A 21,054-nucleotide genomic window follows, 5' to 3' on the forward strand; every position below is an offset into this window, starting at 1 on the left:
CTAAGTAGTAGTCTATGGTGTATATCAACTACATTTTCTTTATCCACTCATAATTGGTTCATGGTTATTTAAGTTGGTTCCATATCTTTTCAATTGTGAATTGGCTGCAAAAAACAAACATTCGTGTGCAAGTGTCTTTTTCATATGACTCTCTTTTCCTTTGGGTAGATACTTAGTGGTGGGATTGCTGGACCGTATGGTAAATCTACTTTCCTTCCTTTCTTCCCTCCCTCCCTCCCTCCCTCCCTTCCTTCCTTCCTTCCTTCCTTCCTTTTGTGACAAGGTCTCACTCTATCACCCAGGCTGGAGAGTAGTGGCACAATCTTGGTTCACTGCAGCCTCGACCTCCCGGGCTCAAGCAATCGTCTTACCCCAGCCTCCCAAGTAGCTGGGACTACAGGCATGCACCACTACACCTGGCTAATTTTTGTATTTTTTTATAGAGACAAAGTTTCACCATACTGCCCAGGATGGTCTCAAACTCCTGGACTCAAGCGATTTGCCTGCCATGGCCTCCCATAGTGCACTGTTTGTTTGTTTGTTTTTGAGACAGAGTCTCACTCTGTTGTCCAGGCTGGAGTGCAGTGGCGCGATCTCAGCTCACTGCTACCTCCGCCTGCCGGGTTCAAACGATTCTCCTGCCTCAGCCTCCAGAGTAGCTGGGACTATAGGCGCGTGCCACCACGCCCGGCTACTTTTTTTGTAGTTTTAGTAGAGACGGGGTTTCACCATGTTGGCCAGGCTGGTCTCGAAATCCTGACCTCAAGTGATCCGCCCGTCTCAGCCTCCCAGAATGCTGGGATTACAGGCGTGAGCCACCGCGCCCAGGCCCAAAGTGTACTTTTAGTTTGTTAAGGAATCTCTATACTGTTTTCCAAACAGGTTGTACTAATTTACATTCCCTCCAGCAATGTATACGCATCCCCCTTCCATTGCATCCACGCAAACATCTACTGTTTCTTGACTTTTTAATAATATTCAAGGGCAAAATTTAATGGGGCACCCCAGAACTCAGTCATTACTATATCTAAAACCTGAATGTAATATTTAAAAATTATATTGTTAGCCGGACGTGGTGGCTCACACCTGTAATCCCAGCACTTTGGGAGGCCGAGGTGGGTGAATCATGAGGACAAGAGATCGAGACCATCCTGGTCAACTTGGTGAAACCCTGTCTCTACTAAAACTACAAAAATCAGCTGAGCATGGAGGCATGCATCTGTAGTCATAGTTACTTGGGAGGCTGAGGCAGGGGAATCGCTTGAACCCGGGAGTCGGAGGTTGCAGTGAACCGAGATCGCCCCACTACACTCCAGCCTGGCAACAAAGTGAAACTCTGTCTCAAAAAAAAAAGAAAAAAAAAATTTTGTTTCACAATGTGAATGTTGTTAATGTCTCTGAACTGTACACTGAAAATGGTTGAAATGGTAAATTTATATTATGTATATTTTACCCCAACACAAAATATTTAAGAATGTTTTTAAAAATCATATTGGAAGATGACAGGGTGAGGGGTGGGGTTGGGGGGGCGTGGCATTGGCCACCTGTTTTTGTAAATAAGGTTTTATTGGAACCAGGGCCAGGGATTCATGAGACATGGATGTGAAAGTGCAGGGTTAGCTCCTGTTTTTATTTAAAATTTTGATATTTTGTCCATCGTGGATTTTTTTGCATTAATTTTGAAGTTTTAAAATACTGCATTAAAATATTATTTATCTTGGTTATTGTTTTTTTGTTTGTTTGTTTTTTGGCATGCCTGTAAATTTTGCACTCAGGGCTAGTGCCTCAGTCCCTCACTCTAATCCTGGGCCCTGGGGAAGGACCCGAGGGGAGAACAGAGAACACTGTCTCCATTACAGAAGGGGAAGTAGGGGCCCACAGGAGTAAAGGCTGGGGGTGATGCTGTGTGGAAAGGAGGACTGAGTTTGTTCATCACAGTTTTGTTTAGAACAGGAAACCTTGGCTGGACATGGTGGCTCATGTCTGTAATCCCAACACTTTGGGAGGCCAAGGCAGGAGGATCGCTTGAGCCCAGGAGTTCAAGACCAGCCTGGGCAACAAAGCAATACCTTGTCTCTACAATATATATATATATATAAATTGAGGCCAGGCCAGGCATGGTGGCTCATGCCTATAGTCCCAGCACTTTGGGAGGCTGAGGTGGGTGGATCACCTGAGGTTGGGAGTTTGAGACTAGCCTGACCAACATGGAGAAACCCCTTCTCTACTAAAAATACAAAATTAGCTGGGCGTGGTGGCACATGCCTGTAATCTCAGCTACTCAGGAAGGCTGAGGCAAGAGAATCATTTGAACCCGGAAGGTGGAGGTTGCAGTGAGCCGAGATTATGCCATTGCACTCCAGCCTGGGCAACAAGAGCGAAAATCCGTCTCAAAAAAAAAAAAAAAGAAAAAAGAAAAGAAAAAATTGAGGCCAGGTGCAGTGGCTCATACCTGTAATCCTAGCAGTTTGGGAGGCCAAGGCAGGCAGATCCCCTCAGGTCAGGAGTTTGAGACCAGCCTGGCCAACATGGTGGAACACCATCTCTACTAAAAATACAAGAAAATTAGTCAGGCACAGTGGCATGACCCTGTAGTCCCAGCTACTTGGGAGACTGAGGCTACAGAATCGCTTGAACCCAGGTGGCAGATGTTGCAGTGAGCGGAGTTTGCACCACTGCACTCCAGCCTGAGTGACAGAGCGAGGCTCCATCTCAAAAATAATTAGATAAATAAATACTTTTTAAAATTAGCCAGTTGTAGTGACGCGGGACTATCGTCCCAACTACTGGGGAAGCTGAGGCCAGAGGAACTCTTGAGTCCAGGAGTTTGAGGCTGCAGTATCCTATGACTGCACCACTGCACTCCAGCCTGGGCAACAGAGTGAGCTCCATCTCTTAAACAGAAAACAAAAAGGGAAAAGCTGCACAGTTTTACTTGCCCAGCCACAGGGGACCCCACTTGAACTCATGATTTGTAATCAAATGCTCCTGGTACAGAGGCTAACTCATCTAGCTGGCTTTTGTCTCTCTCAGGAAAGATATTTTAAGGATCACCCCTTATGGGGCCAGGCATCTGTGCTGGGTCAGTTTAAGTATGGGAAGCCTGGCCTTGATGCCTCAGGGGCCCCCAGGTCAGAAGAGCCGCCCCTCTCCCCTCTCCCTTCTCTTTGGACTGACCCTCAGGGAGTAGGCAAGAGTTCTGCTATCTGTGGGTCTATGGAGCACCTGCCCATCAGGCCTAGAGGCCTTACATCACCAGAGTTGTTGCTTTTCTCAAGCGTTGAAAGTATAAGTAGTCACCCTTACCCAACTCCCACACCTACTCTGCTCCAAATCCCCTGCACGTGCCAAAGCAGCCAAGCACACAGTCACAGGTGTACTCAGGTACTTCTTGCTGACAATATCTGAGGGTACTCCCGTTTGGATTTCTCACCATGGCCGTAAACTCCCAGTGTTTAAAGTTGAACAAACGATTTGGCCATCTGTTCAGAATTGTAACACTCACACTTCTTGCCCTAGTTATTCCACTTCTAGAGATTTGATCTTATAGATATACTATACCAAGATGCAAGAACAATAACATTAATCACAACCTCATTTATAGACAGAAATGATCAAATGTTCATCATTAGGGAGGACTGATTAAATAAATTATGGTATATTCAGACAGTGAAATACTATGTAGCCATTAGAAAAAATGAGGTAGATCTATGTGTACTAATTTAGAATAATCTCCAGAGTATTGCAGGGGGAAACAACAGGAATGGTGTGTATGGCATGCTAAAAACTAGTTGGCTATTTTTAATTAATCTTTAAGATATTTTTATGCAAACAAAAACATATATGTAATTTTTAAAGCAAAAAGTTTCATTAACTCATTGAATCTCCCTCCTAACTCAAGAGCTAGGACATTACCAAAAACTTGTACCTACTACTGTACCCTAAACCTTTCACCTCTTTGCCTATTGGTTACATACAAAGAGGTAACCTCTGCCCTGATATTAATGCTCATCTTTCCTTTGACACAGAGTCGAGTTCTGTCCCCAGGCTGCAGTGCAGTGCTGTGCTATGATCTTGGCTCACTGCAACCTCTGCCTTCCAGGTTCAAGTGATTCTCATACCTCAGCCTCCCAAGTAACTGGGATTACTGGCGTCTGCCATCACACCCAGCTAATTTTTTTATTTTTGTAGAGATGGGGTTTCACCATGTAGGCCAGGCTGGTCTCGAACTCCTGACCTCAGGTGATCTGTTCACCTCGGCCTCCCAAAGTGCTGGGATTATAGGCGTGAGCCACTGTGCCCAGTCTGCTTTATATTTTTAATATTTTTAGCACTCCTATGTGTGTGCCTATGGAATGTATTATTTAGATCAGCTTGTTTTTGAGTTTTATGAAAATCATGTGATACTCTGTTTAGCTTCATGTGACCTTGCATGCTTTATTCAATTTTATATTAAGATTCATCCAAAACTCCATCCAGTGTTGAGGGTCACTTTTTTTTTTTTTTTTTTTTTGAGACAGAGTCTTACTGTGTCACCCAGGCTGGAGTGCAGAGGTGCAATCTGAGCTCGTTTCAACCTCTGTCTCCTGGATTCAACCAATTCTTCTGCCTCAGCCTCCTGAGTAGCTGGGATGACAGGCATGTGCCACCACACCAGTTTTCACTGCTGTGTCATATTCCACTATATTAATTTATTCATTTCCCTTTTCCTCTTCAAAGGAATTTTAATTGTTTCTTTTTTTTTTCTATTGTGAAATTTCTTGTACCTATGGGCGAGACTTTCTATAGCCCATGTACCTAGGAGTACATCCTAGAGTACGCAAGAGTTCAAATTTGCAAGAGAACGTAAATTAACTTCTAGGTGGATATACTATTTTACATCTCCATGAAAGACGCATGAAAATCTCTAGCCCTAATATTAGGAACAAGGCAAGGATGGCCAGTCTTATCACTTATATTCAACATTAGCAATGCTAGACAGTGATGTAAGGCAAACAAAAAAAATGAAAGCCATAAAAAGGGGAAATGAAGGAGGAAAACTTTCTACTTGCAGAGGCCATGATTGTTTACATAGAAAATCTCAACCAATTTGCAAAACAACTAGAACTAATGAGTAAATTTAGCAAGTCCATAGGATCCAAGGTCAAAATACAAAAATCAGTCATATTTTAATTACTAGCAACAAACAATTGGAAAATAATATTTTAGAATTTCATTTATCATAGTGTCAAAATCCATAAAGTATGCAAGGATAAATTTGACAAAAATTATCTAAAACCTCTAAGTGAAAACTACAAAAATGCTGCTGAGAGAAATGAACGAATATCTTAACAAATGGAATTCATAGATATACCAAATTCCAAGTTCATATATTGCATAACTCAATATTAAGATCTCAATTATCTTCCAACTGATCTAATGATTCAACGCAATTCCAATCATAATCCCACTAGCCACTAGTTTTGTGGGGTTTTTTGTTTGTTTGTTTGTTTTTTGAGACAGATTCACTCTGTCACCCAGGCTGGAGTGCAGTGGTGCAATCTGAGCTCATTGCAACCTCTGTCTCCCGTGGTTCAAGTGATTCTCCTGCCTCAGCCTCCCAAGTAGCTGGGATGACAGGCACGCGCCACCACACCCGGCTAATTTTCGTATGTTTAGTAGAGGCGGGGTTTCACTATGTTGGCCAGGCTGATCTCGAACTCCTGACCTCAGGTAATCTGCTCGCCTTGGCCTCCCAAAGTGCTGGGATTTACAGGCGTGAGCCATCGTGCTAACCCACTAGTTGTTGTTGTTGTTTAGAACTTTAACTTGCTTTTAAAATTTATATGGAAATATAAAGGACCCAGAATATTGAAAGCAATCTTGAGAAAGAAGAACAAACTTGTGGGACTTACACTTCCTGACTTCAAGCCTTGGTATAAAGCTACATATTCAAGACAGTGTAGTACTTGCATAAGAAGCAACAAATAGATCAATGGAACAAAAAGGAACAGAAAGAGACCCAAACATATGAGGTCATTTTGTTCTTTTATTGAGATAACTTACATACGATAAAATTTGGCCTTTTTAGTGTACAGGTGGGGCATCTTCTATATCCTTTTTCTTCTATATCCTTCTAAAGGTCAGATTTGTCTCTCCCTTTGCTAATACAACATTGTCTTCATTATTGTAGCTTTAGTAATAAGTCTTGGTATCTGATAAGGCTGATACACCCTGTTCTTCTTTAAGACTGTCTTTGTTTAGGCTCAGATTTTTCTTTTTTTTCATATAAACTTTAGAATCATTTTGTCAATGTCCATGAATAAGCCTATTGGGATTGTGAAAACAATTGCATTGAATCCATAGATTAATTTGGAGAGGATTAATATATTTGAGGCCAGGCTCGGTGACTCACACCTGTAATATCAGCACTTTGGGAGGCCAAGGCAGGAGGATCGCTTGAGCCCAGGAGTTCAAGACCAGCCTGGGCAACATGCAAGACCCCATCTCTACAAAAAAGAAAAAATTAGTTGGGTGTGATGGTGATGCACCTGTGGTCCCAGCTACTCAGGAGGCTGAGGCAGGAAGATCGCTTGAGCCTGAGAAGTCGAGGCTGCAGTGAGCTACGATCATGCCACTGCACTCCAGCCTGGGTGACAGAGTAAGATTCTGTCTCAAAATAAAAGTTTGCAATACAGAGACTTCCTATTTATGTACCTGAGCTATATCTCCACTTATTCATCCAGGCCATATGTAATTTAATTCCATAAAGGTTAAGGTTTCTGCATATAGAACTTTCACACATGTGTTAAATGAATTCCTAAGTACCCTATATTGTTTTTCTATTATAAATAATTTCTTTTTTTTTTTTTGAGGTGGAGTCTCGCTCTGTCACCCAGGCTGGAGTGCAGTGGTGCAATCACGACTCATTGCAACATCCGCCTCCTGGGCTTAAGCAATTCTCTGCCTTAGCCTGCGAATAGCTGGGATTACAGGCACGCGCCACCACACCCAGCTCATTTTTGTATTTTTAGTAGAGACGGGGTTTCACCATGTTGGCCAGGCTGGTCTTGAACTCCTGACTTCGTGATCCACCTGCCTCGGCCTCCCAAAGTGTTGGGATTACAGGCATGAGCCATCGTGCCTGGCCAATAATTTCTTTTTAAATAAGCTTTTTGTTGATGTATGACATCCATAGAGAAAAGTACACAAATCATAAGTGTACAGCTCAATGGATTTTCACAAAGTGAGCATACACTTCTCAGGAAATAGAACACTAACAGCCCCACAGAAGTCTCCCTCAAGCCTTTCCACAGTTACTGCCTCTTTCCCAGAGAAAACCACCATGTTGATTTCCAACCTCATACATGAATTTTGTCTGCTTTACAATTTTATATAAATAGGACCATACAGTGTATATTCTGTTTAACTACCTTCTTTCACTTATTCTTAGGTTTGTGAGATCCGTTTATGTTGTTTGGTATAGTAGTAATTTGCACATTCTTATATCTGTATAGTATTCTAGTATATGAACATGCCACACTTAATTTATCTATTCTATTATTAATGGACTTTTGGGTTCTTTACAGCTTGGGGCTATTAAGTGATGCTATAAATATGCTTGTACATTTTTTTTTAAATTTGAATGCATTTCTGTTAGGTAGATACCCAGGAGAGGACTTGTCTGTGTTCAACTTGAGTAGGTAATATACCAAATTATATTCCCATCAGCAGTATATGAGAGTTCCAATTTTCCCACGTCCTTGCCACACTCAGTTTTGTTAGCCTTAAAACAATTTTTTAGCCATCCTCGTGGGTAAATATTGGTATCTCATTGTAATTTAAATGTGCGTATCCTCAGTGACTGGGACTGAATACTTGTATTTAATTGGTTATCCCCATTGTCCATTTTTCAATAAAAAAAAAATTTTTTTTTGAGATGGAGTCTTGCTCTGTCACCCAGGCTGGAGTACAATGGTGCAATCTCAGCTCACTGCAACCTCCGCCTCCCGGGTTCAAGCGATTCTCCTGCCTCAGCCTTCTGAGTATCTGGGATTACAGGTGCACGCCACCATGACCAGCTAATTTTTTGTGTTTTTAGTAGAGACGGGGTTTCACCTTGTTGGCCAGGCTGGTCTCGAACTCCTGACCTCATAACCCACCCGCCTCGGACTTCCAAAGTGCTGGGATTACAGGCGTGAGCCACCGCGCCCGGCCCCCCCCCCTTTTTTTTTTTTTGAGATGGAGTCTTGCTCTGTCATCCAGGTTGGAGTGCAATGGCATGATCTGGACTCACTGCAACCTCCGCCTCCTGGGTTCAAGTGATTTTCCTGCTTCAGCCTCCCAAGTAGCTGGGATTACAGGCACCAGTCACCACACCCAGCTAATTTTTGTATTTTTGCAGAGACAGGGTTTTGCCATGTTTGGCCAAGCTGGTCTTGAACTCCTGACCTCAGGTGATCCGCCCACCTTGACCTCCCAAAGTGCTGGGATTACAGGCATGAGCCACCGTGCCCAGCTGAAGAACACTTTTTTTTTTTGAGACAGTTTTTGCTCTTGTTGCCCAGGCTGGAGTGCAATGGCGCGATCTCGGCTCACCACAACCTCCGCCTCCCGGGTTCAAGCGATTCTCCTGCTTCAGCCTCCCAAGTAGCTGGGATTATACGCATGTGTCACCATGCCCGGTTAATTTTTTGTATTTTTAATAGAGATGGGGTTTCACCATGTTGGTCAGGTTGGTCTTGAATTCCTGATCTCAGGTGATCCACCCACCTCAGCCTCCCAAAGTGCTAGGATTACAGGCGTAAGCCACTGCGCCTGGCCTTTAAAATTTAAAGTAGTTTATCAGTCTCTTATTTTCTGATTATGGCTTTTCGTGTCTTGTTTAAGAAATATTTGACTACCCCCAAATTATAAATATATTCTTCTATATATTATTTTCTTCTGGAAGCTTTATTGTTTCACTTTTCATGTTTAGATCTAAAATCAACTTGGGATTGATTTTTTTAGTATGGTCTAAGATATGGATCAAGACTAGTATTTTTTTCCATGTATATATCCAGTCTATTCAGCAACACTTGTTGAAAAGACCACTCTTTTCTACATGGCTCTGAGGTATCACTTTCACATAAATCAAATGTATACAGTCATGTGTCACTTAATGACAGGTATACATACAGTCTAAGCAATGCATCATTAGGCTATTTCATCATTATATGAACATCACAGAATGTGTGTACCTGAGCTCGGTGTGGTGGCTCACGCCTGTAATCCCAGCACTTTGGGAGGCCGAGGCGGGTAGATTGCTTGAGTCCAGTAATTCGAGACCCGCCTGGGCAACATAGCGAAGGCCTGTCTCTACAAAAGTTAGCTGAGCCTGGTGGTATACGCTTGTAGTTCCAGCTACTCAGGAGGCTGAGGTAGGAGGATTGCTGGAGTCTGTAAGGTGGAGGTTGCAGTGAGCCAAGATCATACCACTGCACTCCAGCCTGAACAACAGAGCCAGACCTTGCCTCAAAAACAACAACAAAAAACTTGCATTAAAGTTCATATAACATAAAATTCCTGATTTTAACTATTTTGATACATACAATTCAAGGGCATTAGTACATTTACAGTGCTGTGCAATTATCATCTCCAAATATTTTCACCACCCCAAAAGGAAACCCAAATCCACTGGCAGTCCTTCTCCATCCTGTTCTTCTCCCAGCTCCTGGCAACTACTCCTCTGTTCTCTGTCTTCATGGATTGGCCTATTCTGGATATTTCATATAAAAGGAATCATACAACATGTGACTTTTGTGCTGACTTCTTTTACTTAGCACAGTGTTTTAGAAGTTCATCCATGTGGCAGCAGGTGTCAGTACTTCATTCCTTTTCATGGCCGAATAGTGTTCCATTCTATGGATATGACCCATTTTGTTTAACCATTCATCGGGTGATTGACTTTTGGGTTGTTTTTACCTTTGGCTATTATGAACAGTGCTGCCATGAATATTCAGTATCTTTCTGTATAAAATAAGGATCAAAAACTTTTGTCCTGGCTGAGGCAAAGGCTGTCAGGAAACTCAAATGAGATAGCACAGAAGAAAGATTTCTGTGAGCTGCCTGGCCTCGTGCAAGTGTAGACTGGAAGTTGGTGGTGTTGTCATGGTTAAGGTCATGATTATGGTTATGGATAGGTTCAGCTATCCTGGCATCAGGGAGGGAGAGGAAGGGTCCAAGGCCTGAGCTCTCCCTCAATGCCAGCTTGTCACCCAGTGCCCAGTGTTGGTCCGTCTGGCAGAGGCCAGCTGCTCATAAGTTATATTAGTCCATTTTCACACTGGTGATAAAGACATACGACTGGGTGCGGTGGCTCATGCCTGTAATCCCCGCACATTGGGAGGCCTAGGCAGGTGGATCACTTGAGGTCAGGAGTTCGAGACCAGCCTGGCCAATATAGTGAAACCCAATCTCTACTAAAAATACAAAAATTAGCCAGATGTGGTGGCAGGTGCCTGTAATCCCAGCTACTTGGGAGGTTGAGGCAGGAGAATCCCTTGAACCTCATAGGCAGAGGTTGCAGTGAGCCAAGATCATGCCACTGTACTCCAGCCTGGGCAACAGAGTGAGACTCTGTCTCAAAAAAAAAAAAAAAAAAAGAAAGAAAGAAAGAAAGGAAAAAAAAGACATACCCAAGACAGGGTAATTTACAAAGAAAAAGAGATTTAATGGACTCACAGTTCCATGTGACTGGCGAAGCCTCAGAATCATGGTGGAAGGTGAAAGGTACTTTTTACATGGCGGCAGCAAGAGAGAAACGAGAGCCAAGCAAAAGGGGTTTCCCCTTGTAAAGCCATCAGATCTTGCGAGACTGATTCACTACCACGAGAACAGTATGGGGAAAACCGCCCCATGGTTCAATTATCTCCCACCAGGTCCCTCCCACAACCCATGGGAATTATGAGATACCATTCAGGGTGAGATTTGGATGGGGACACAGCCAAACCAGACCACAAGTATATCTAGATATCAGTGCTTGGCCATTCAGATATAGCAATCACGGCAAAGGGCCGGTTAACAATAACTTGCCTTGGAGTTCTGCATCATTATTTGGTCTTGTTGCCTGTGGACCTGCATTGGATGGAATAACTTTTGAACAAATCTGCTGGGTGAGGTGCATTTAGACAGGTAAGATAGGCAGTGATTGGAGTTATTGAGAAACTCCCTAGTGCTCTAGGCTAGCTATAACCACAGTGCAGAGTAGTTTCACTTATTTACTCCCTCCCTCTTTTTCAAATGTCTGCTCTCTCTGTCTTAAGCTGGGAACATAAAGGAAAGGGAAGACATCATTTATATGCCCCAGATTGAGGAAAAGAAAATGTGAAGCTGGAGGGCATTTGTAAAGCAACTCACTCCAAAAAATTATCTAAACTGCCATGGTACAGAGAGGCAGAGGGAATATACACATATTTAAAAAGAGAGGTTTAGTGAAATTAATAGAAAAGGCTCCTGGGAAGTGACTGCTCTGGTGACTGTTAAAAAAGGGAAGGCTGGGCCAGGTGTGGTGGCTCAAGCCTGTAATTCTAGCACTTTGGGAGGCCAAGGCAGGTGGATTACTTGAGGTCAGGAGTTCGAGACCAGCCTGGCCAACACGGCAAAACCCCCATCTTTACTAAAAATTCAAAAATTAGCCAGGTGTGGTGGTGCACACCTGTAATCCTAGCTACCTGGGAGGCTGAGGCAGTAGAATCGCTTCAACCTGGGAGGCCAAGGTTGCAATGAGCCAAGGTCATGCCACTGCACTCCAGCCTGGGCAACAGAATGAGACTCCATATCAAATAAAAAAAAAAAAAAAAAGGAAAGGAAAAGGGAGGACTGGAGATGGGTATATATTACTCCAGCAATCCCAGAGTCTCTGCTTGGGGAGTCAGGGCCCACATCCCATCTTTTGTGACATCTACTCACTGGGACATACTATGGTGTGTGGGGTTGGAGTGTTGCTCCCTGTCTGCCAAATGACAGTCCCATCTGCACAGCCAAACACTACTGTACAACCCTAGCGCCTTCTTCCCCCTGTTCCCACTCCCACCCCCAGACCACATGGAACACAGCAAGCGAGGCCAGAGCTACGGAGTCTCGGGTCCTTGCAGAGAGTTGGGGGCTGCTATATTTTCACTTCTTGCTTTGACCAACTCTGGTCCCAATGTGTTAATGGGAGTATATTCAACGGCATCTTAATTATCTGGGCTGTCATTGCTCTTAGGTTGTTGAACACAACATACAACTTCCTCGTGGATCCTGATTCTCACCGCCCTAAATTGTTGCCAGGCTTTGATGGCACCTTCTTCTTTTCATCACTAGCATATTTTCTTTTTCCTTCCTCTAAAGAGGAGATATTTCCCAAGGTCGCCCGTGACACTCCACTCTTCTGCCTGTATTCTTCCCCTTGGTGACAGTATACACTTCCTCTACCTCAACAAGCATCTCTAGTTTTTGAAGTATACGTCCGTAGCTATCTCTCTGACCCTCTTTCAAGCTCCAGAAAGGTATTTCTGATCACCGTATGACAACCATATCCCAAGCTCAACTTGGCGCATCCAAACCCATTATCTTCTTCCTAAAAACGAGCTTTTCTGTTTCTGCATTGTAGAACTTTAGATACTCAGCAAGGAACCTCAGAATCCTCTTTTATTTCTCCTCTCCCACCTTCCCCAAACCAATCCACCACCCATGTGTGTCAGTTCTACCTCTGAGATGACGCTCGTGTTCACCCCAACCATCAGGTGTAGATCCTTAACGTTACCATAGATCTATGAGGACCATAGACCTCATGTGATTTCATTCAGCAAAGAGTGTTTAGTTACCTCATTGATTACCAGGACAAATTAGAGTATGTAATACAGTCAGTCTGACTCTGACTCACCATGAATTCCCATATTGGGAGGACTACTTGAGCCTGGGAGGTTGAGGTTACAGTGAGCTATGATCATGCCATTGCGCTCCAGCCTGGGCGACAGTGAGACTCTGTCTCAAAAAAAATTTTTCTTTTGGCTGGGCATAGTGGTTCACGCCTATAATCCCAGCACTTTGGGATGTTGAGGTGGGCGGATCACTTGAGGTCAGGAGTTCGTGACCAGCCTGCCCAACATGGTGAAACCCCATCTCTACTAAAATACAAAAATTAGCCAGGCCTGGTGGTGCACACCTGTAATCCCAGCTACTCAGGAGGCTGAGACCAGAGAATCACTTGAAGCCAGGAGGTGGAGTTTGCAGTGAGCCAAGATGGTGCCACTGCACTGCAGTCTGGGCAACAGAGCGAGACTCCATCTAAACACCACCACCACCACCAACAAAAATGTCCCACACTATTCTCTGAGAACAGAGAACGTTCTAGTTGTCCTGGACATTCTTCTCCCTTTTTAACCTGTCTTCAGTTGGAGAAGTAGGAAGCAAACATACTAGAGAAACATGTCAGGGCTGCCTGGTTCATCCGAGTATCTATTTGAGAAAGCTGGAAGAATTTGCACCAAGATGTTATTGGAATTCACCTTCCTTTTCCATACCTGTATTTCCTGCTTTTTTTCCCCCGTAATGAGCATGTGTGGTGAGTTCTCACGAGATCTGGTTGTTTGAAAGCGTATGGCACCTCCCGCTTCACTATCTCTCTCTTGTCTGCCATGTGACGACTGCCTGCTTCTCCTTTTGCCTTCCGCTATGATTGTAAGTTTCCTGAGGCCTCCCCAGCCCTGCTTCCTGTACAGCCTGTGGAACCATGAGCCAGTTAAACCTCTTTTCTTTATAAATTACCCAGTCTCAGGTAGTTCTTTACAGCAATGTGAGAACTGACTAATACAACCACTATACCTAATACCTTTTCGTTTTCAACAAAAACTCTGCACCCATTAAGTAACAACTCCCCCTTCTCCCTCTTTCAAGCCCCTTGCAACCCCTATTCTCCTTTCTGCTTCCATGAATTTGCATATTCTAGGTACATAATATAAGTGGAGTCATACGGTATTTGTCCTTCTGTGTCTGGCTTATTTCACTAAGCATAATGATTTCGAGGTCCATTCATGCTGTAGCACACATCAAAACTTTATTCCTTTTCATGGCTAAATAATATCCCGTATGACTATGCCACATTTTGTTGATCCATTCATCTGTTAATGGACACTTGCATTGTTTCCACTTTTTGGCTATTGTGACTAATGCTGCTATGAACATTGGTGTACAAGAGTTTGTTGAAGTCCTTGCTTTTGATTCTTTTGGATGTGTGTCTGAGAGTGAAATTGCTGGGTCAGTAGTCCTATGTTTAACCTTCTGAGAAAGTGCCTGTTTTCTACAGTGGCTGCACCATTTTACATTCCCACCAGCAGTGCACGAGGGTTCCAATTTCTGCACATCTTCACCAATAACTGTTATTTCTGTTTTAAAAATCATAACCATCCTAGTGTCTCTTCTGATGTTAAAGAAAGTAAAATTGGCTGGGTACAGTGGTTCATGCCTGTAATCCCAGCACTTTGGAAGGCCAAGGCGGGTGGATCACCTGAGGTCAGGAGTTCAAGACCAGCCTCACCGACAGGGTGAAACCCTGTCTCTACTACAAATACAAAAATTAGCTGGGCATGGTGGTAGATGCCTGTAATCCCAGCTACTTGGCAGGCTGAGGCGGCAGAATCACTTGAATCCAGGAGGCAGAGGATGCTGAGAGCCGAGATCACTCCACTGCAGTCCAGCCTGGGCCATGAGAGTAAAACTCCGTCAAAAAAAAGCAACAGAAAGAAAGTAAAATTAATACCTGTTTGTGGCTCTTAAAAGTATTGTGAATTGGGGCCTGGCGCGGTGGCTCATGCCTGTAATACCAATACTTGGGGAGGCCGAGGCGGGCGGATCACGAGGTCAGGAGATGGAGACCATCCTTGCTAACACGGTGAAACCCCATCTCTACTAAAAAAAAAATACAAAAAAATTAGCCAGGCATGGTGGCGGACACCTGTAGTCCCAGCTACTTGGGAGGCTGAGGCAGGAGAATGGTGTGAACCCAGGAGACAGAGATTGCAGTGAGCCGAGATCGTGCCTCTGCACTCCAGCCTGAGTGACAGAGCGAGACTCTGTCTCAAAAAAAAAGGTATTGTGAATTGAACTCGGTGGTGCATGCCAGTAGTCCCAGCTACTGGGGAGGCACAGGTGACAGGAATTCTTGAGGCCAGGAGTTTGAGTCCAGCTTGGGCAAATGGCAAGACACCCAATTCCCCTGCCAAAAAAAAGTTATCATGGGACCTGCCTGATGAAGTTAGTCCTACATCTCACTGACAGTACCTGATAAAGTACAGTGCTCAAAGCAAATGCTGATTCACTCTTTCTTCAGCGTGGTTGTCATCAGTTTCATATACATACAGTCCTGTGTTGCTTAACAATCCAAATACATTCTGAGAAATGCATTGTTAGGTAATTTCATCACTGTGTGAACATCATAGTATGTACTTACACAAACCTCGATGGTGTAGCCCACTACACACCTAGGCTATGTGGTGGGAGGCTGTGAACCTGTACAGCATGGTACTGTACTGAATGCTATATGCAATTGGAATACAGTGGTAATTATTTGTGTATCTAAACATAGAAAAGATACAGTAAAAATGTGCTATAATCTTATGGGACCACTGTCATACATGCAGCCTGTGGTTGACCAAAATACGTCAACTTCCATATGCAGTACAAGATTATGCTTAGTTTCCATCGCTTCTGTTGTATTCAGTTTTAGGGATTTCCTTCCTATTCTTGTGAATTCAATATTATTAGTATCATTTTTTTTTTCTTTTTTTTTTTTTGAGATAGAGTCTCTCTGTGTTGCCCAGGCTGGAGTGCAATGGCGTGATCTGAGCTCACTGCAACCTCTGCCTCCTGGGTTTAAGCGATTCTCTTGCCTCAGCCTCCTGAGTAGCTGGGATTACAGGTGTGCAGCATCATGCCTGACTAATTTTTGTGTTTTTAGTAGAGACAGGATTTCACCATGTTGGCCTGGCTGGTCACGAACTCCTGACCTGAAGTGATCTGCCCGCCTTGGCTTCCCAAAGTGCAATATTATTTTTAAGTATGTAAAGAATTAATCTGGTTCAAGACTATACTTAAAAATCCCCTCAGCAAAGCCCATTCACTTCACTTCCCTATACCTTCCACCTTGTTCCATTTCCCATCGTAGTTAAACTGAATTCCTTAGTTTCTGGTTTATATTCCCTGTGTTTCATCTTGTTATGTATTTGTTATGCAATTGTATGCTAATAATAAGCATATGTATATGCTTATTATTATATGTATGTTTATATATATATATATATATATATATATATATATGCTTTTTCCTCTGAATGAGTTAGATTGTAAGTTATTCCATGTTAATTCATTTTCTCTCATAGCTTCATGGTATTTCATTGTGTGAAATACACCATAGTTTATTAAACCAATCTCCTCCCTGTGCATGTACATTTAGATTAGTACTGGTATTTTGTAATTATAAATTATTCCAGAAAAAAATGTCATATGCACATGATTTTCATATGACTTTGATGAGTATCTTCAGGGAAAATTCCTAAAAATGAAATTGCTGGATTAAGGGGTAAATGCATGTATAGTTTTATTAGACAGGGCCACATACCCTTCCATAGAGGTAGTACCCTTTTGTATTCCTGCTGGTAACATATGAGAGTCTACAGAGTATGTGGCTAAGCTTTAGAATGCTTGTCCATCTGATAGGGAAGAAATCGTGTTGTCTTAATTTGCACTTCTTTTATTATGAATCAGGTTTTAATCTTTTAAAAGCCTTTCTGCTGTGAGTCTCTTCCTACTTAAATACATCCTTCATCCTGACTGTTGCCAAGTTAAACATCTTTTAGCATTTTCCTAAAGCTTTCTGTATCCCTCCTTCTAGGATCAATTTCCTCTGCCATCTGTCACAATCCGTATCTCGACTCTATCTCCAACTCTTGTCCACATTTCAGAAGAGCAGACCGATTGAATTCATTACCCCTAAATACACTCTACCTTTTCTTGCCTCTGAGGTTTTGCCCCTTTGTGGTAATGCCATCTTTGTGGGATGGCAAATATTCTATTTTCATGGGTTGATATTTTCTCTATTTTTCTCTGCGTTTCAGGGTCCAGCTCAAACATCCACCCTGATTTTCCCATTGATATTTGTTTTATCTGTGTATCAGCTGTACTCCCAACTCCCTATCAGACTTTAGATGCTATACCAGTGACTTTCTCTAGGGGAAAGGGGACATATTAAATCACTTGAAGAGGACTTTTCTTTTAACATACATGCTCGTCAGTTTGGCTCATCTCTCAACCCCAGGTGTATAAATGTTTCTGGAGCAATTTGGCATGTTCTAGGGGATGTGGTGAGGAAAACAGATAAATTCTCTTCTAAGGAGCTTAAATTCTTGGGGAGGCAACTGATAAATAAATTAGTAAATAAACAGGAACTCAGAGAGTGAAAGTCACCAATCAGAGAATTTAAGCAGGGTAAGATGGAGACTTTCTTTTCCATTCAAGATGGAAGAGAACAAAGTTATCTTTCTGCATGAAACAGCCAAAATACTGGACAAAATGCATGAAACAACGGCTTCAAGACTTTGGACATCAGGCAGCCAAAAGCAGTGATCCCTGAGAAGTGGGGTATTAAATGAGGTGAACTTCTTGATTGACCCAGTTTACTGCCTGGAAAGAGCTTCCAGGTCATAGTGCATGGGTGGGGAAGTGAGGTTTGGGATGGAGAATATAGGCAGAGCTGAGTGGTCATCCTCAGTTGAACAGATGGAGCTGGGAGTTGGGGGACACCCAGGTGACTGGAGTTATCAGGGGAAAATACCAGAGAGGAGAGAGATGCACAGAGAACTCCAGAGATCTACAGAGTATTTCTCTCAAGTATTTAGCTGATATTGACGAACACATGTGTGTGAAGAAACTACTGAGAGTCAGTAAAAACCAACTGAAAGTGTTAGAGGGAACAATCCTTGAAGCTCACACCACCCAGCCTTCCACTGATCAGACTGGAAAATCTTTTAATTCTCAGGACATTGGGTTGAATACTCAGAGTGCTTTTACCTTAGTTGTGGAGAATAATTAGCTTATCTTGTCTCTACTAAAAAACTTTAAAGGCAAGACCCCCAAAGGAAAAAGAAGCAGAAAAATACTTCCTCTTTGGAAGTATTTTAACAGGATATTGGTAAATAATTATCAGAAAAATTACAAACTGTCCCACAAATGACAAATGACAAAGCTGATAGAATCAGTAGAAAAGAGTGTTAAAACAGTTATTGTAAGTGTTCTCATATGCTCAAGAAACTAGAAGAAAGACAATGTCTTAAGTAGATGTACTGAATACAGAAAAAAAAATCCAAATCAAACTTCTGAGAGGAAATCTACAACGTCTGAGATGACAAATACACTGGAGAGGATGAAGGACTGTTTAGAAATTGCAGAAGAAAAAAGCAGTGTTCACTGAAGATATATGCTTCACTATGAAGCTATAGCAATAGAAATTATCTAAAATGAAATACAAAGAGAAAGAAGACAGAAACAAAATCAACAGAGTGTCAGTGAGCTGTGAGACAAATTCTAGCAGGCTAATATATGTGTAATTGAAATCCCAGAGGGAGGGAGGGAAACAAAAATATTTGAGGATATAAAGTCTGATAGTTTTCCAAACATGATGAAAACTATATATTCCCAGACCCAAGAATTTCAACAAACCCCAAGCACAAGGGGCATGAAGAAAATTATATTAAAGAACATTATAGGCACATTGCTTAAAACTGGGAATAATGAGAAATATCCTAAAAGTAGCTGGGGAGGGGAATGGGCAGGGGAACCCATTACATACTAAAGCAGCAGTCCCCAACCTTTTTGGCACCATGGACTGGTTTTGTGGAAGACAATTTTTCCATGGACAGGAGTTAGAAGGATGGTTTTGGAATGAAACTGTTCCACCTCAGATCAACAGGCGTCAGCTAGATTCTCACAAGGAGTGTGCCACTTAGATCCCTCACATGCACATTTCACAATAGGGTTCAAGCTCCCATGAGAATCTAATGCCGCCACTGATCTGACGGGAGGAGGAGCTCAGGAAGTAATGCTCGCTCACCCACTCATCTCCTGCTGTGTGGCCTGGCTCCTAACAGGCCACAGACCAGTACCGGTCTGCAGCCCAGGGGTTGGGGACCCTTCTCTAAAAAACAAAGATAAGGATGACAACAGATTGCTCATTGAAAACAATGGAAGCCAGAAGACAATGGAGCAACATATTTAAAGTACTGAAAGGATAAAGCTTATCAACCTAGAATTCATACTCAGTGAAGATATATTTAGAGAACAAAAGCGAGTAAAACAAAGACCTTTTCAGACATACAAAAACTGAAGGAATACACTTATAGAAGACATATACTATAAGAAATAAAGTCTTTCAGACAGAAGACAAATGATACCATATGGTAATACTGATCTATTTAAAGAAATGAACACCAGACATGATAACTATGTTGGAAAATTTTTAAAAGTTATTATTATTTAAATGTATTTTTAAAATATTGTTATACAAGAAAAATAGCAATGTATGTTGGGGATTATAACATATATATAAGTAAAATATATGATAAAATGAATGTTACAAAGGCAGGAAGAGGAGAAATAGAAAGATACTGTTGTACGGTTCTCATAGTATATGTGAAGGTTCATAATATCACTTGAAAGTAGACAGTTAAATATGTATTCCGCAAATTGTAAAGCAACCACTAAAATAACAAAATGAAGAGTTATAGCTAATAAGCTTAAAAATGGGATAGGTGGAACCATAAAAAACAATTATCTGGGAGTGATGACTCATGCTTGTAATTTCAGCACTTTGGGAGACCAAGGCGGATGGATTATTTGAGGTCAGAGGTTTAAGACCAGCCTGGCCAACATGGTGGAACCTCGTCTCTACTAAAAATACAAAAATTAGCCAGGCGTGGTAGTGCATGCCTCTAATCCCAGCTATTTGGGAGGCTGAAGTGGGAGGATCACTGGAACCTGGGAGGCAGAGGTTGCAGTGAGTCAAGATTGTACCACTGTACTCCAGCCTGGGTAAGAGTGAGACTGCCTCACAAACAAAAAACAAAAAACAAAACACTCAATCCAAAAAAAGTCAGTAAAATAACAAAACGAGAACAACAAGCAAATAGGACAAATAGAAAACAAGGAGCAAAATGGTAAGTCTCAACCTAACCATATCAATAACCACATTAAGTGTAAATTTCGGCTGGGTACAGTGACATAGTTGTAATCCTAGCACTTTGGGAGTCTGAGGTGGGAGGATCACTGGAAGCCAGGAGTTTGAGACCAGCCTGGGCAACATGTTTTTCTGTTTTTATTATTTTCTACTATCTGGACTGAATTCTAATCTTTCCTGGCTACAAGTCTCCAAAATAATGTTTTCATTTTTTTCTTTCTTTTCCTTTTCCCCCCATTTTTCCTAATTTGAAATCACTGAAAACTAAGCTGTGCTTTCTTAAAGGCCTGCAAACTGAAACTAGACAACTTAAACTTCGGAAGAAAATAACAGCATCCTTTGACATACGTAAGCCACTTTTATACCTGCCTACTGATGTATGCTTCAGAGTAAGGTGGCATATATCAATTTTGCAGGATTGTTCTTTTGTTTGTTGTTGTTTCTCTTCCTTCTTCCTCCTATTTTCTCTTCATACGACATTAGACTTCACAACCTGCTAAAAATGAGCTTTCCTAATAACTTGGAACTTATCTGTCTAGGAATAAACTATCTTAGCTGTGAGAGAGCAGATGAAACCTGAGGCCAGAGACTCATTTTCTTCCAAAAATGCTTTCTCCAAAAGATTTTTAAAACAAAAGGGGGGAAATGTAAAAGGGAAATAAATCTTATGACCCCAAAATCACTAAGCTAAAGGGAAAAGTCAAGCTGGGAACTACTTAGGGCAAACCTGCCTCCCACTCTATTCAAAGTCACGCCTCTGCTCACTGAGATAAATGCGTATCTGATTGCCTCCTTTGGAGAGGCTAATCAGAAACTCAAAAGAATGC

Source organism: Theropithecus gelada, chromosome 20 (assembly GCF_003255815.1).
Source record: "Theropithecus gelada isolate Dixy chromosome 20, Tgel_1.0, whole genome shotgun sequence".
NCBI lineage: Eukaryota > Metazoa > Chordata > Mammalia > Primates > Cercopithecidae > Theropithecus > Theropithecus gelada.